Source organism: Armigeres subalbatus, chromosome 3 (genome assembly GCF_024139115.2).
Source record: "Armigeres subalbatus isolate Guangzhou_Male chromosome 3, GZ_Asu_2, whole genome shotgun sequence".
In the NCBI taxonomy this organism is placed as follows: domain Eukaryota; kingdom Metazoa; phylum Arthropoda; class Insecta; order Diptera; family Culicidae; genus Armigeres; species Armigeres subalbatus.
In genome coordinates this window covers 357,398,951-357,413,150 of record NC_085141.1, presented here as the reverse complement: position 1 = coordinate 357,413,150, position 14,200 = coordinate 357,398,951, and the positions used below count along the sequence as shown (strand labels likewise).

The window sequence follows — 14,200 nt, the reverse complement described above, 5'->3', positions numbered from 1 at the left end:
CAATGCTCGAGGAGCACTTGCAAGCACTCGGAGTATTCGAGAGACGGGTGCTTAGGACCATCTTTGGCGGTGTGCAAGAAGACGGTGTGTGGCGGCGAAGAATGAATCACGAGCTCGCCCAGCTCTACGGCGAACCCAGTATCCAGAAGGTAGCTAAAGCCGGAAGGGTACGATGGGCAGGGCATGTTGCAAGAATGCCGAACAGCAACCCTGCAAAGATGGTGTTCGCTTCCGATCCGGCAGGGACGAGACGACGTGGAGCGCAGCGAGCGAGATGGACAGACCAGGTGCAGAACGACTTGGCGAGCGTGGGGCGTATTCGAAGATGGAGAGATGCGGCCTCGAACCGTGTATTGTGGCGTCAAATTGTTGATTCAGTGTTATCTGTTTAGATGTAGACTAAATAAATGAATGAACGTTCAAAATCTTACATGATTTCCCAATTTCAGATTCAGATTTGACACCCAGTACCTTCGGGTAAGACGTTGTCCAACGTCAAAAATAGGTTATTTGTGGCTTAAATTGTTTGTTGGATATATCGCATATATAAAACGTGACCAATTTTGGACGTTGGCATTGAGCCCGAAACCGATCGACAAAAGGGTAGTTTTTAAATATCACGGTGACGTCGTCGGTGGCGACGTTTCAGACTTGGCAATTTTTTTTATTACGTTCGTTTCTTAAAGATTTTGTTTACCATTGTTTCGGAATATTTTCTAGACATAACCGAGAGAATTCTTTGAATTTCGTTGGAAAATAGTTTGGAATCTCCCTAAAAGGCTGCTTGCTCAAATACGCTGTAGAATGCAATTTTATCGGTTGTTCTTGAGTTGGCGTTCTTGAAATATCTATCAAATGGAAACTCTTCAGCTCTCCTATTGTCAAATGGATTATTTTTTTTAAATCCTAGGTTGGTGAAAAATATTTCCTTTGAAAAATCGACATAATAAATCGACAAAATAATTTTATAACCATGTATACCATTTAGTATATAGTGCTAGTTAAGTAGAAAAAGCATGCAAAAGTTGAACAAAATCGGTCAGCCACATTTGTTTGATTTTGCCGATTTTTGTACATTAATTTTTGAAGGGCCGTTTTACCCCAATTTCCCTCAATGAAAATTCTGAAAATTTGCAAAAGGTTTTCTTTTACACATATGAACAAATCCTGAAAATTTCAGACATATCGGAGGTTTGCAATACAAGAGGGGGTCGCGCTCCTCGCCTCTTAAAAATATTTATCTATAAATTGCTTGGACCATTTTTAATTTTTTTCAAAAGTAAAAGTAAAAATTAAGAGAGAAGGGAAGTTCTAAATCCATAGGAAGCTCAATTCTGGCAGAAACATTGATTTTTTTACATTTGATTTGAACAATCAATCTTCTTTTTTTGTGTAATGCACTTTGAAAACATTCAAAAATTATTCTAAAAATTACCAATTAGCGTGAAATCGGCGGAACTGCAAGCTCAGAGCATGTCCTGGCTTTTTAGGAGCAAATTTTCCGGTTGATTCACCTTGCGTTCCCTGTACCTTGCTGTATCGACGAATCGAGAAGGATACTTGGTCGTTCTTGCAGAAGCAATTTTGCCTTTCGGTACTACTTTGTTTATTAATTAACAACATAGTATGGACTTAACAGATAAAATTTGATTAAAATAGCATTTTGCATTGTTGGAGATTCAAATTGCAGCTCATCAATTATCATCGTGGGGACGGAGGTCTCGCTTCTGGTATCGCGAAAAAAAATTGTTTACACTTCTCGCAGCAGCAGCGCCAGTGGTGGCACGCGATATGGTGAACACGCGCGTAGTTCGTCGCATGCTCGCTCTGCCAAAAGCGGCGACGGCCGCGGTAAAAGTAAACAAAATCTTCCGTCTCCCGTTCGATTGAATTTGATGTCGTGAGTCGTGAAAACCGTGAGCGAGGTGAAGCTCATCGGTATCAACTGTGGTTATGAGACAGCTGTAAATGTGTGCGGTATACAGATGGAATCGACATTGACGGTTAGTGGTATTAGTAGCCGCCGTTACCTTGCACTTGAATGTAGCGAACGTTGTACTCCGTTGTAGCGACAGAAGTTGTACGTTGATGTGAGAATTTGCGCAAATTTACTACTCCGGTACAGCTGACATCGTGGGTTGATGTGCGTAATGAGAGCCGGAGTTGTAGAGAGAATTTGTTTGAATGGTAAATGGAGAGTCGAATAACTTTGATTGTGTAGTTTCATTCAGAAATTTTTCGTAGATGGTTGTAAATTTTCAAATTGCTCTTCTGAATGTGAGTGCTAAGATTTATCAAAATAAACAAATATGATGCTAGAATGATTGAAAACGATTTGCAATATTTTTTAAAACATAAAGAAGATTTCTGAACATTTATTTCTGATTCTGCTTCCTATTTTTTTCAAATGCTGAAGATTACGGCCATAAACTTTAAACTTTTAACGTGAAATAAATTCGGTTCATTATGCAAAATTGTAGTGGTTATACATATTTCAAGGCAAATTGAAATAAATCTTTAGATTTCATCAAATAATCTGGAAATCAATTATTATTAGTATAGTAGTGATAATAATACAAACAACAGAAAATTAATTTCGTTTTATTTTGCTCTCTACTTTCAGGTAAGTTTACCAGGATCTGAATATAATTACTCTGGTTGTAAGTTACATACACAAGCTTTTCATTTTTATTTGGAGAAAGGGAGGGGATTGGCGTGGACCACGGTCCTTACTAAATATAAACATTATTCAAACAAAAAAGAACTTGAGTATCATGTCACGTTTATTGTTTGGAATTTGATTCAATCAGATGGTCCACCCACCAGAATTCGAATATTCAACTCAAATGTGAAATCGGTGATGTTATACGCCAGTAGAGCAGAGAAAACGCAGAAGCTGCAAGTATTCATCAACCGATGTTTACGTATTAAAATTTGGGCCTGGTGGTCTTACACCTGGATCTCGAATACTGAGCTCCATCGAGAATTCGAGGTGGTTGGGTCGACCACACATTACGAAAGAGCGGATTCAAAATCTGCAAGCAAGCGCCGGGTTGGATTCCGGCAGCAGAGACAGTAGCAACGCAGCCTCAACAAAGAAATGAAGGAAGTTATTAAAAATCTGTCCAGATCAAGTCTAAAGCGAACAGCCTTCCGACGTTCTACTAGGGGTGCTCAGGAACCATTTATTAGCGAATGAATGTTTGGAATTCATCACTTAAAAACATTTAAGTGATTAAAATTCAAATTCGTCAAGAATTCACCTTCAATACGGCAAATCTACGAAAAGAGTCAAAGTGAGCTGTTCTCACTATTGTAAAGCTCTCACTTATTTTTTTAGTGAGAGAAAGAAAATTCTCTCGTTAACCATAGTCTCTCGGTGTTTTGTTTTTGTATGAAAAACGCTATACCCTCCCATTCCACCACCCAAAAGATGGTTGCCAAACGGACCCACCGACCGAACGCCGCATCATCCTCCCACTCTCTTTTGCGCTCTCATTCTTTACTGTCTATATGCAAGCATGTCGTCGTCTGGAAGCTGGGAGAGCAAAAGCATAAAATTGCGTATGATATAAAATAATAAATCAGTTCAATATTTTAAATAAACAAAAGTCGAGTCAAGTCCGAGACGGTAAAGACGGCCTTACTGTTGAGGTTTGAATACATATCTGAGGAGCTACAATCAAGTTCCAGCATAATATTACAGTCACTTTACAAACGATTTTTTTTTCAATTTACTAAAACAGATTCTCAAACAATTATTTGATTATTTTTCTCATTAGTGACTGAGTAGAAATGCAATGAATTCGTATTTCTATCGAGTGTGAGGATAATATTTTCAGCATTTAAATAATTAAACGAAATAATCATCGATTTAAACCAACTGCGAGAATTTCAATGAATGAACGCTATAAAATCACGTCGCATTGCTTTGTGTTTACAACACAGCGGTATTGAATCTCTCTACACATGGTCTGGGATTTCGACTGAGCGAATAGTTTTCTTCAGTAGTAGTGGGTGGCGTGCGCTGAGCGAGAGATAATTTTTAAATTTTCTTCCCACCGACCACTGTTGAGGGGTGAGTAGCGAACAGCGCGCTGGTGTGCGTGTTTTGTTGTCGTTTACGCGACTTGCTTGCGGTGGAGGGCTCGCTTGCTTTGGTTAATGCTTGCGTTCGCATTATTCTACGTTCATCAGAGTGTAGGTCCCGGTTCTTCGGCTCAGTCCAAGCGAAATCAAAATCAAACATGGCGATGCCGAGTGCAGTCGGGTCTGTGTCGGTTTGAAGTTAGGATTCGCAAATGCTGGAGCGAATATTGCTCAATTTTGGAATATTGCAGTTAGTGATGGTAGTGAATGTACGGAATATCTTGATTCTGAATTTGTTTCATTAGGAACACTCGTGAATATCTTTCATAGAACTTGAAAGCGATATTAGTGAACATTCTCCTGTAGTGTTGTTGTTGTTACATTTTTCGATTAGTGTGTAGTCCTTAGGGATGGGATGGTATTGCGTGAAGAAATTTTCGCAGAAATTGATTGCACAGTACGTACAGTGAAGCTCTTGATAATCACGACCAACTTGGTAGAAATTTTGATTATTTAGTGCAGAACGATTTACAATAAGTGATTGTAATTAAGGTGACTAGAAAGTTTTAAAGCTTTCTTTTGAAAAATTGGTGTGATATTTTATTCCGAACTATTTTGGAAATCATATTTGAATTGGAAATTTATTGCTCAAATGTCGAGTGATCAATGAAATTGTGTGGAATATAGTTGAACGGGAGTACATCCATCTATAAATTATATGAGAACATAGTTTTCCGTTGTTTCTGTTGGTGGATCCAGTCCAGCCAGCAGCATCCAGCCATCATCGTCAGTGTGTTGCTCTCACAGTAGGAGAATATCTCCTGATGCTCTTTCGGGTTCGCAGTTGCGGGCGTGACTGGAAAAAGCATAGTCAGACAATAGGGAAGTGAAAATTTTCATCCCAGTCGTCGGTGGTCCAGGAAGTGCTAGTGCAAGAGTTGTGCAAGACACAAAATTTGTGATTGGATTTTGGGATTTTTAATTGCGTTAAAAAACGAGATTTTTCTGGTGGAACTGTGGATTACCATTCTCTCAGCGCCTGGCAGGATTGGAGCGATGTAAGTGTTGATTCTGTAGTCACATATCAGCGTCAAGTACGTCAATCGATGTCCGGTCAAGTGACACGGGAACAGAGAAGCCAACTAACAAGAAGGGAACAAAAGCCCCAAGCAAATCCTCTGAAGAAAAACCTGTTCCCGTCCACAAGCCGAGCATCGAGAACACAGTACTGAAAAAAAACCGACACCAGAGATTTTTTTTCATTCCTCCTATTATTGTGCACCTTTCCGTCGTCCGCTAAATTGGATGGGGACCCAAAACTAAAGTGCCCCATCACAGTAGGTACAGCTTTTGTGGTCTTTTTCTGAAACCCGAAAAAAAGAAGAAAGAAGAATGATAACGAAACTTGATCTTTCGAAGCATAGCAAACCGCAGACTCCGCAGAGTGGGGATCAGCCATCTTCGCGGTCTGTGTTGTGTCGTCCGGAATTGCGTCGTGTTTATGGCTCTTCTGTGAAACTGTTTTGTGGTGAACTAGTTATCCCTTTTGCAAGATATAAAGCTTGGCACATACATACGTGCAAGTGAAAAAGCTGTTTAATGAATGATAGATCATACAATTACGTAAATCAACTGAACAGCATACTAATTTTGTAAACAAAAACGGTAATATTCAAAATGATAACTTGTATATAGTTTATAATCTGGGAATTTGTATGGATCAAACCAGCTAAAATGATTTGTAATAAATTGAACCGCTGGCTTACCATCATACACCGTGTTCTTATTGCGATCGCCAGATTGCGTTTTGCACAATTTTTCGGCATTTATGCGCCCCTCATTTTGCCGTGCTTCTTTCAGTTGCTTCTATTTTGGCTCGGAGCGTGGTAATGTTCAATTACCTCGCGTACAAGTATAATTTGGGATGAAATTGGTACGTTCGCTATGCCGATGGATATGGACACCTCTTTTCTTATATACATATGATGATGATACATCAACATCGGCTTCACTTTTCTCGGTTTTGGAAGAGCAAATGCAAAACGCTTGTTTGTGGTTTTCCTGCATCTCCAGAATCGTATGTAGGTAAGTGCGATCTCATTTAAAAAGTTGACCACTTTATTTCGAATTCAACCGTTTAGAAAGGTTTACGGGATTTCTTTAATGGCTGAAATACTGGAATATAGAGGAGAACAGGGCAAAATGCACTCATGGGGCAAAACGGCTCGACGCATAAAATCACTCTTCGATTCTTTTGTATTACATTTCTGAGTGATTAGTACCATTTCATTCCAATATTTGACATTCATAATCGTGATGTAGCGCAAAGATTAAGAACAATCCTTTGATTTTCACCGAAAACCAACAATGCGTGGTTCACTCAATTAACCCGTAAGATTTCCGTTCAATCAAATAAGATTAACAATCAACCATGCGTTCACTCTTTATTTCTCATTCAGTACTTCTTACTCCAGGTCCATATTTTTAAACTGTTACTCATCAAAACATTGCTACTTTATGTCGGAGACTAATGTGATATGTAGTTAATTTTGTGAAGTTTGTGTCTGCAACCGCAACGTTGAAGCGATTCTATATCCACTTTTCGTTAAAACATCGAAAAAACTTGAGGGGGAATTTTGGACCAAACTATGGACTAACATCTCTTATTTCATTTTATCGAAATTCAAAAATTCTATTTTCAACCTTTAATCAAAACGAAGCATATTCTTTTATTTTGACCTGAATATTCTTCGACGGACAATTAGGCTGCCTCTCAATTCATTTCAAAACATAATGGTGTTGAAGAAAGAATCTTAATCCTGAAAAAAAAATGTATTCCGATTAATGAATTCCGTTGTTTTCATTATTAATTCACATTAAATAGATAATTACACCCGTTTCTTTTTAAACGGGAGATGCAAGATATGATTAGACAAGGCTCCTTGCTGTTATAGATGTATCATCTTCATCGCACTTAAGATGTTTTCTTGTGATCGAAGTAATTTTTCTGAATTCGAATTTTTCCTTTGAAAAAAAAAATATTTTTTTGCCCTGGGAATCATCTCTAGAAAGGCCTTTTCTCTCTATACACTATGTACCTATACTCAACTTTATCGACTTTTACTTCTAAGGGCTTGTTTGTTCTAAATTCCAAAGGATTTCTCGTAAAACTCCCCTAGAAAATTTCGAAGAGTTTCCCGTGGATTCAAAGAACTTCTCGTGGAAATTCAGAAATATGTTCCGTGAAAATTTAAGACAAATTCATGTTGAGGTTCCAAGAAAAAAAATCCGAGGAAATTTCCGAAAATTTTCCGAAAAAAATCTGTGGAAATTATCGAAATTTGTTTTCTGAAGTGAAAACATATTTTATAGTGCAACATATTTTGAACCTATAAACGAAAATTATTTTAAGCTTTTAGTGGAATGTATTTACGTGTCATAAGACGAGTTTGTACTATTACATTTAATTCTACTACGACTAAGTCGAGTCAAGTACGAGACACTGAAGACGGCCTTGAGATCGAAATACGTATCTGTCAAAGGTACAATAAAGTAGTGGAATTAAAAGGAATAGTACAAACTCGTCTTAGGGGCCATCCAGAAACCACGTGGTCATATTTTTGAAGATTTTCAACCCCCCTCCCCCCATGTGGCTTATCGTGGTCATTTGGCAGACCACCACCCTCCCCCTTCGACCACGTGGTTTTTTCTCAAGTACAAAAATAAAAAAAAACCTTGTGTAACTAAAACATATGGTTAAACCGATCAATTTTGAAGATGGACAATTTCAACTGATTCAAAATCAAACTAAATCCAGCATGGAAAATATAAATTTTCATGAATTCGAACATTTTGATAATGTTATCATGTTGTAATGTGTATCGGGTATTAGAACTCTAGAACTCGTACACCTTTGATGCATCAGGAGGATACAAAAAAATGAGGACTCGCGAATGTGTTATAAAAATTTCGAGAAAAAATTGTAATGGTTTAGAAATTTTCCAAAATATCACTATATTATTAATTTTTTTATCAGTGATTTTTTTTAAATAATTATAAAGTTCATCACTGAATATCGTTATAGATTCCTAAGAGTATTTGGGACCTTCCGTAGCTCTGGAGGTACTGGAAATTCTTAAGATATATTAACCTCAGCGAAGCATCTGAACTGAACTGTTACAACAAAAAGTTTATCAGAGAATCACAAAGTTATTATGTAATCTTAGAGATGCAAATAAAACCTCCTATTGTTGTTTCTTTTGAGTAGCATTCCTGTAGAAATTCCATTTTTGCTTTCAGAATTATCAAATTAGTTTACATTCCAATATTAATACAGGTTTCAGTATAAATTAGAAAAAAAAAACCAGCTCACTTTTTTTTTACAGAATCTCTAAAGATTTTTTTCTGGGCAACTACAATGAATCTTCAAAGGAAATTCTTCTAAATTTCCAATGGAATTTTTTTTCGTTTTCCAAAAGAAATTCTTAGACAATTTCAGCAGTTTTTTTTTTTAATTTCCAAAACAAATTATTCGAGATATGCCAAAATATTTCCGATGGAAATTCCTTAGATTTTCCAGTAGAAAATCGAAAAAAGTTCATCTGAAACACCAATAAATAAATTTTCCGAGGAAACTCCGATGTTTTTACAAGTGGAAATAACGAAAGAATTGTACTGTTGAAGGAATTCCTTAAAAAACTAAATCAAAATTTTAAAGATTTTCTGGTGTGAAAATTCCCTCAAATTTCGAAATCATTTCCTGTGCATCTTTGCATGGTAAAGATTTAAAGCAATGTTTAGCTGAACCTACAAAGAAATCAAAATGACTTCCCGAAGGAGAATGAATTCCCGATGAAATTTTGGAAGAATTTATGGTACAAATTAAAAAAAACAAGAATCTCGAGAATTCTAAAGATTTATTCTTTGAAAATCCAAAGAATTTTTTTGAAGTTAAAAAAAAAAAATTAACAAATATGATAGAATTCACAAAGAGCGTAAAAAAGTATTCCGAAAAATTTTCATTTCAAAATTCCAAATTTGAAAAAAAAAAAAATCCAAAAACAAAAAATCAACGGAAATATCATGTGGCATGTGGCATTGGCTGTTTAATATCTTTCGGATATTCAGAAGAGTTTTTATTGAAAAATTTAGAAGTCTTCTTCTTCTTCTAAGGCTCTATATTCCAACTGGAAGTTGGAAGCATTTCCTTAGTTATAAATTGAAAAGCCATTGCACGATTATATATCTTGTGTAGCTAGTACGTTGAATACACTATACCTAGGATATCGAGAATGTTTCCCACCCGAACACATCCTTGACAGGAACGAGAATCGAACTCGTCATCTCCGGGTTAGCAACCCTACGCCTTTGCTCGCAAAGCAAACTGGAGACTGAACATTTTGAAGTGCACTCCTTAAAATGTTCGAAAAACTTCTTTTGGAAATAAAGAAGAATTTCTGGTGAAGATTCGAAAGAACTTGTCGTAGAAAATTTCATTGGAATGTAAAAAATATATGAAAATTTGAACATTTTTTTTCCACCGAAAATTATATGTATTTCCCACGGGACTGTTTTGAATTTTCAGACAGAATTCACATGGATTTTTTTTCGGAGTTTTAAGGAAATTTTTTCGCAATTTACACTGGAGATGTTTTGTTTTTTTTTCATTAACAATTTGTAGCAAAATTTCCAAGCAAAATTTTTCAGAGAGAATTGTTCAAAAATCATTCTGAATGCCAGCACTTCATCAGAATTATATGAAGTAATGTCAAAGTTTTTACAGGAAATTTCTTTACTGGATTTTTCCTGAATATCCCCAAGAAATTCTTTTGAAGTTTTTTTCTTGGATTATTGTAAAAACATGAATATTTTTCAAATTTGTAGCTGCAGTTCGCTGATGCAAAAGTGTCTGCGGCGGATTTTTTTTTATATTTTCCCATTTTTCCTTTCCAAATTTTTGTTGTGGAAATTGAGACTGTTTTCTGGTTTATTTTTTTATGGAAAAAGGATCTAAGGCTAAGATGGTCAAATAGCGCAGATATGCATCGGCGTTACGACCGACGCTGCGTTACCGGTTTTTATCGATGCACACCTGCGTCTTTTTAACGCTGAGTTGAAAAGACGCTACGTGGGCATCGGCCCTAAGATGCGCTTTGCATTTAATGATTAAATCATGAAATTTTAATGATTTGTATTTTTTACACCGCTATTCACCAAAAGTTTTTCGTGTAAAAAAAACCACGTGGTTCGAGAGCAACGGGCCTCCCCCCATGTGGCTTATCGTGGTCATTTTCCAAACCCCCCCTCCCCCCCTATATGACCACGTGGTTTCTGGACGGCCCCTTATGACAAGTTTATTTTGAACCCCCAAATGTACACATTTTTGACACTCCTAGTTTAATCCGTCAAAAGTGGATTTTTGAATTTACGTTGTTGAGTTGAGCGGAAGCAAAGTCTTATCATTCGATTCGCATGCAGAAGATTCATGCGTTTTGAATTCACAATTTCGACATGATCTTATTGTACTTGAAGCGCAACGCATTGTAATGCTGGCATTCTGGAACAAACTGACTTCATTTTTTTCATAATTTTCGTAAAGTCCATTTTTTTTTTAATTTAAAATATTGAATGAGCTAGTTCCGAAATTTTTTGATTGTAGCTTGTAAATTGAATTTTTGGTGTTTTGTTGAAGTTCATTCCGTAAAGTGTCTCTCGAACAAATATGTATGGAATAATGAAATTTGGCTAAACTTTTTTGGAAAAGATTCGAAAAGATCTGGTATTATGTATTAAAATCTATTTTTTTTGTCCACTTTCCGGTGGTTAGTGTGATGAATTGCGCATAGCTGCGCCAAAGCGGGAAATTGACTGGTGCAATGTTAGAATGAGAACGCTGTCTTTGTTCTAGATCCTAGGGCCTGGGCTTGCGGAAGCCCTTGGATAACATAAAATATGTCGGATAACCGTTTTAACCTCAAAATGAATTCAACGTTTCAAAATTACTCTGTGGTGAAGTTTTGAACGCAATCTCAGGTTTTGTCCGGGATTTGTATGAGGGCCTGCCACTGTGCGGCGTGGCCGGCGTCACACCGTGGGTTATCAGCGGCGGCAGAACCAATTTCATGTGTCAAAAATTCTCAGCAATTTCTTCGGAAGTTCCTCAACGAATTTCTCGGGAAGTTCCTCCAGGAGTTCGTTGGAAAGTTGCTCGGATTTTTTCCGGAAGTTCCTCCAGGAATTCCTCCGCAAGTTCCTCCAGGATTTTCTCAGGAAGTTTCTTCAGGAATTCCTCGTGAAGCTCCTCCAGGAATATCTCAGGAAGTTCCTCCAGGAATTCCTTCGGAAGTTCCTCCAGGAATTCCTTCGGAAGTTCCTCCATGAATTACTTCGGAAGTTCCTCCAGGAATTCTGCCGGAGGTTCCTCCAGAAATTCCGCTAAGAATTCCTCCGGAAGTTCCTCTAAGAATTCCTCCGGAAGTTCCTCCAGGAATTTCTCCGGAAGTTCCTCCGGAAATTCTTCCAGGAGTTCTCCGGAAGTTTCTCCAGGAATTCCTCCAATAATTCCTCCGAAAGTTCCTCCAGGAATTTCTCCGGAAGTTCCTCCAGAAGTTTCTCCAGGAAGTTCTCTGTAGGCTCCACCAGGATTTTCTCCAGAAGTTCCTTCATAAATTGCTCCGTAAATTTCTCAGGCAATACTTCCAGGAATTCCTTCAGAAGTTCCTCCGAGAATATCTCCGGAAATTCCTTCAGAAGCTCTTACTCCGGAAGTTCCTCCAGGAATTCCTCCGGAAAGTTCCTCAGGAATTACTCTGGAGGGTCCTCCAGGAATTCCTCCGGAAGGTCTTCCAGAAATCCTTCCGAAGATTCCAACAGGAATTAGTTGGAAAGCTCCTCCAGGGGTTCCTCGGATGTTCCCAGTGAAATTCCTCAATGAGTCCGTTGAACACTCGTCCACGAACCCGTTGGGAAGTTTCTCCAGGTTTTTTTTTCACTCGGAAACCTCTCAATTAATCCCTCCAGAAATATCTACAAGTTCTCCCTTAGTAGTTGCTCCACCAATTATTCCGCCATCTCTTCTGGGAATTCATGTGGTAGTTACTCTAAGAATCTAAGAATTTACTCTGTGGAGTTTCTCCAAGATTTTTTTCCGGAAGTTTCTTCAACTATTCCTTCGGAAGTTATTCAGGGAGCTCGTCCGGAAGTTCCTCAGATCCCTTTCTCCGGAAGATAGTCCAGAAATTCTTCTGGAAGTTAATTTCAAATTAAACCTAAAAGTGATTGTTTAATTGTTGTTGGTTGGGGGTCTCCTTAGCCGTGCGGTAAAACGCGCAGCTACAAAGCAAGACCATGCTGAGGGTGGCTGGGTTAGATTCCCGGTGCCGGTCTAGGCAATTTTCGGATTGGAAATTGTCTCGACTTCCCTGGGCGTAAAAGTATCATCGTGCTAGCCTCATGATATACGAATGCAAAAATGGTAACCTGGCTTAGAAACCTCGCAGTTAATAACTGTGGAAGTGCCTAATGAACACTAAGCTGCGAGGCGGATCTGTCCCAGTGTAGGGATGCAATGCCAATAAGAAGAAGAAGAAGAAGAAAAAGAAGAAGTGATTGTTTAAAATTTCTTCGATTTATGGACTTTGTCGGAAATTCTGAATACTTGGAAACAGATAAATGTCATATGAACTTCACAGAACTGAAGTCAGTGGAGGAATTAGCATTGATTTTAGTTTAGGAATCAAGAAAATATCACCAGTTGAGTTCAAAATGCGGTTGTAGGACAGAAGAACGAAAGGACAAAAGGCCAAAGGGTCAGAAGATCGAAGGGGCAAAAGGTCAAAACAAAAAATCTTATTCAAAAGGTCAAAGGTTAAAATGTCGAAGAGTCAAAAGTCGAAAGAACAAAAGGTAGAAACAAAAAAATGGATTTACAATGTTATGAAAACTCATATGTGAATATGTACGTTATGTGGAAGATATTGATTTAGAAAATGTATTGGAGGTAACCACTTTCCCTTCGATGGGACTCGAACCCATGACCCTACAGTACGCTAGACTGGTGCTTTAACCAACTAAGCTACGAAGGACCTCCGTCGGCCTTCGCAACCTAGCGGCTACTGAACGAGCTCGAGATTCCCAAATTGGACGAATTGGAATACTCACGCTCCTCTAATGTGGACGTGTACAATACACATGTGGAAGTGTTGGCTTGAGAAATGGATTGCGAGTGATTTGACTATGCGTCCAATTTGGGAATCTCGAGCTCGTTCAGTAGCCGCTAGGTTGCGAAGGCCGACGGAGGTCCTTCGTAGCTTAGTTGGTTAAAGCACCAGTCTAGCGTACTGTAGGGTCATGGGTTCGAGTCCCATCGAAGGGAAAGTGGTTACCTCCAATACATTTTCTAAATCAATATCTTCCACATAACGTACATATTCACATATGAGTTTTCATAACATTGTAAATTAACGTCCAAGTCGGGTGGTTTAATCCCCGGAAATAGGCAATTACCTTTGATTGAACCAAAAAAATGGAGTCAAAAGGGCGAAAGAACTATTGTAGGGCGTCGAAGGTCAAAATGTCGAAGGAGAAAAGGTCGAAAGGTCGAAAAAACAATCTGAGTCAAAATTTCGAAGGGCAAAAGGTTGAAGGTCTTCTGGTCGGAAGGACAAAAGGTCGATGGGTAAAAAGGTCGAAACAAAAAATCTGAGTCAAAAGGTCGAAGGACAAAAGGTTGAAGAACGAATGGTCGAATGAATAAATGATAGAAATAACGGTTGCAGGTCAAAAGCTCAAGAGTGTAAAGGTTGCAAATCAAAAGGTTGAAAATCGAAGGATCTAAGGTTAAAATGTGAGATGGGATAAGAGGTCGAAACAACAACAAAAAAATAAGGCAAAATGTCCCGTGTTTATCAAACATTCATTTGCACAATTATTTTTATTTATGTTTATAATACTGATAATTCTTCATTGTAGATTTTTTCCTTCTTTTAAACATAGGCTTTTCTTTCGATTTCGTACATTTATGTTTATTTGTGTATGACTTGATTTTCATTGTTGAATTTTTCCTTTGTTAAGTCATAGACTGTTCTTCCGGGTTTCGCATATATGTATTTAT

At 37.9% G+C, this 14,200-nt stretch overlaps 1 protein-coding gene across 6 annotated transcripts in view; it reads left to right on the top strand.

Annotated features, from left to right (window-relative positions):
* The window catches only part of LOC134226178 (SLIT-ROBO Rho GTPase-activating protein 1-like), a 267,693-nt gene that overhangs the window by 43,843 nt on the left and 209,650 nt on the right, over nt 1-14,200 (top strand). For 2 of the 6 annotated variants that reach the window (XM_062706781.1, XM_062706779.1), the window contains exon 1: nt 4,257-5,147. The exons of the other annotated variants lie outside the window; for them this stretch is intronic. The gene's annotated coding sequence lies outside the window, so the exon portion shown is untranslated. Of the gene's footprint in view, nt 1-4,256; nt 5,148-14,200 lie in introns of those variants that run through there. 6 annotated transcript variants of the gene reach the window in all.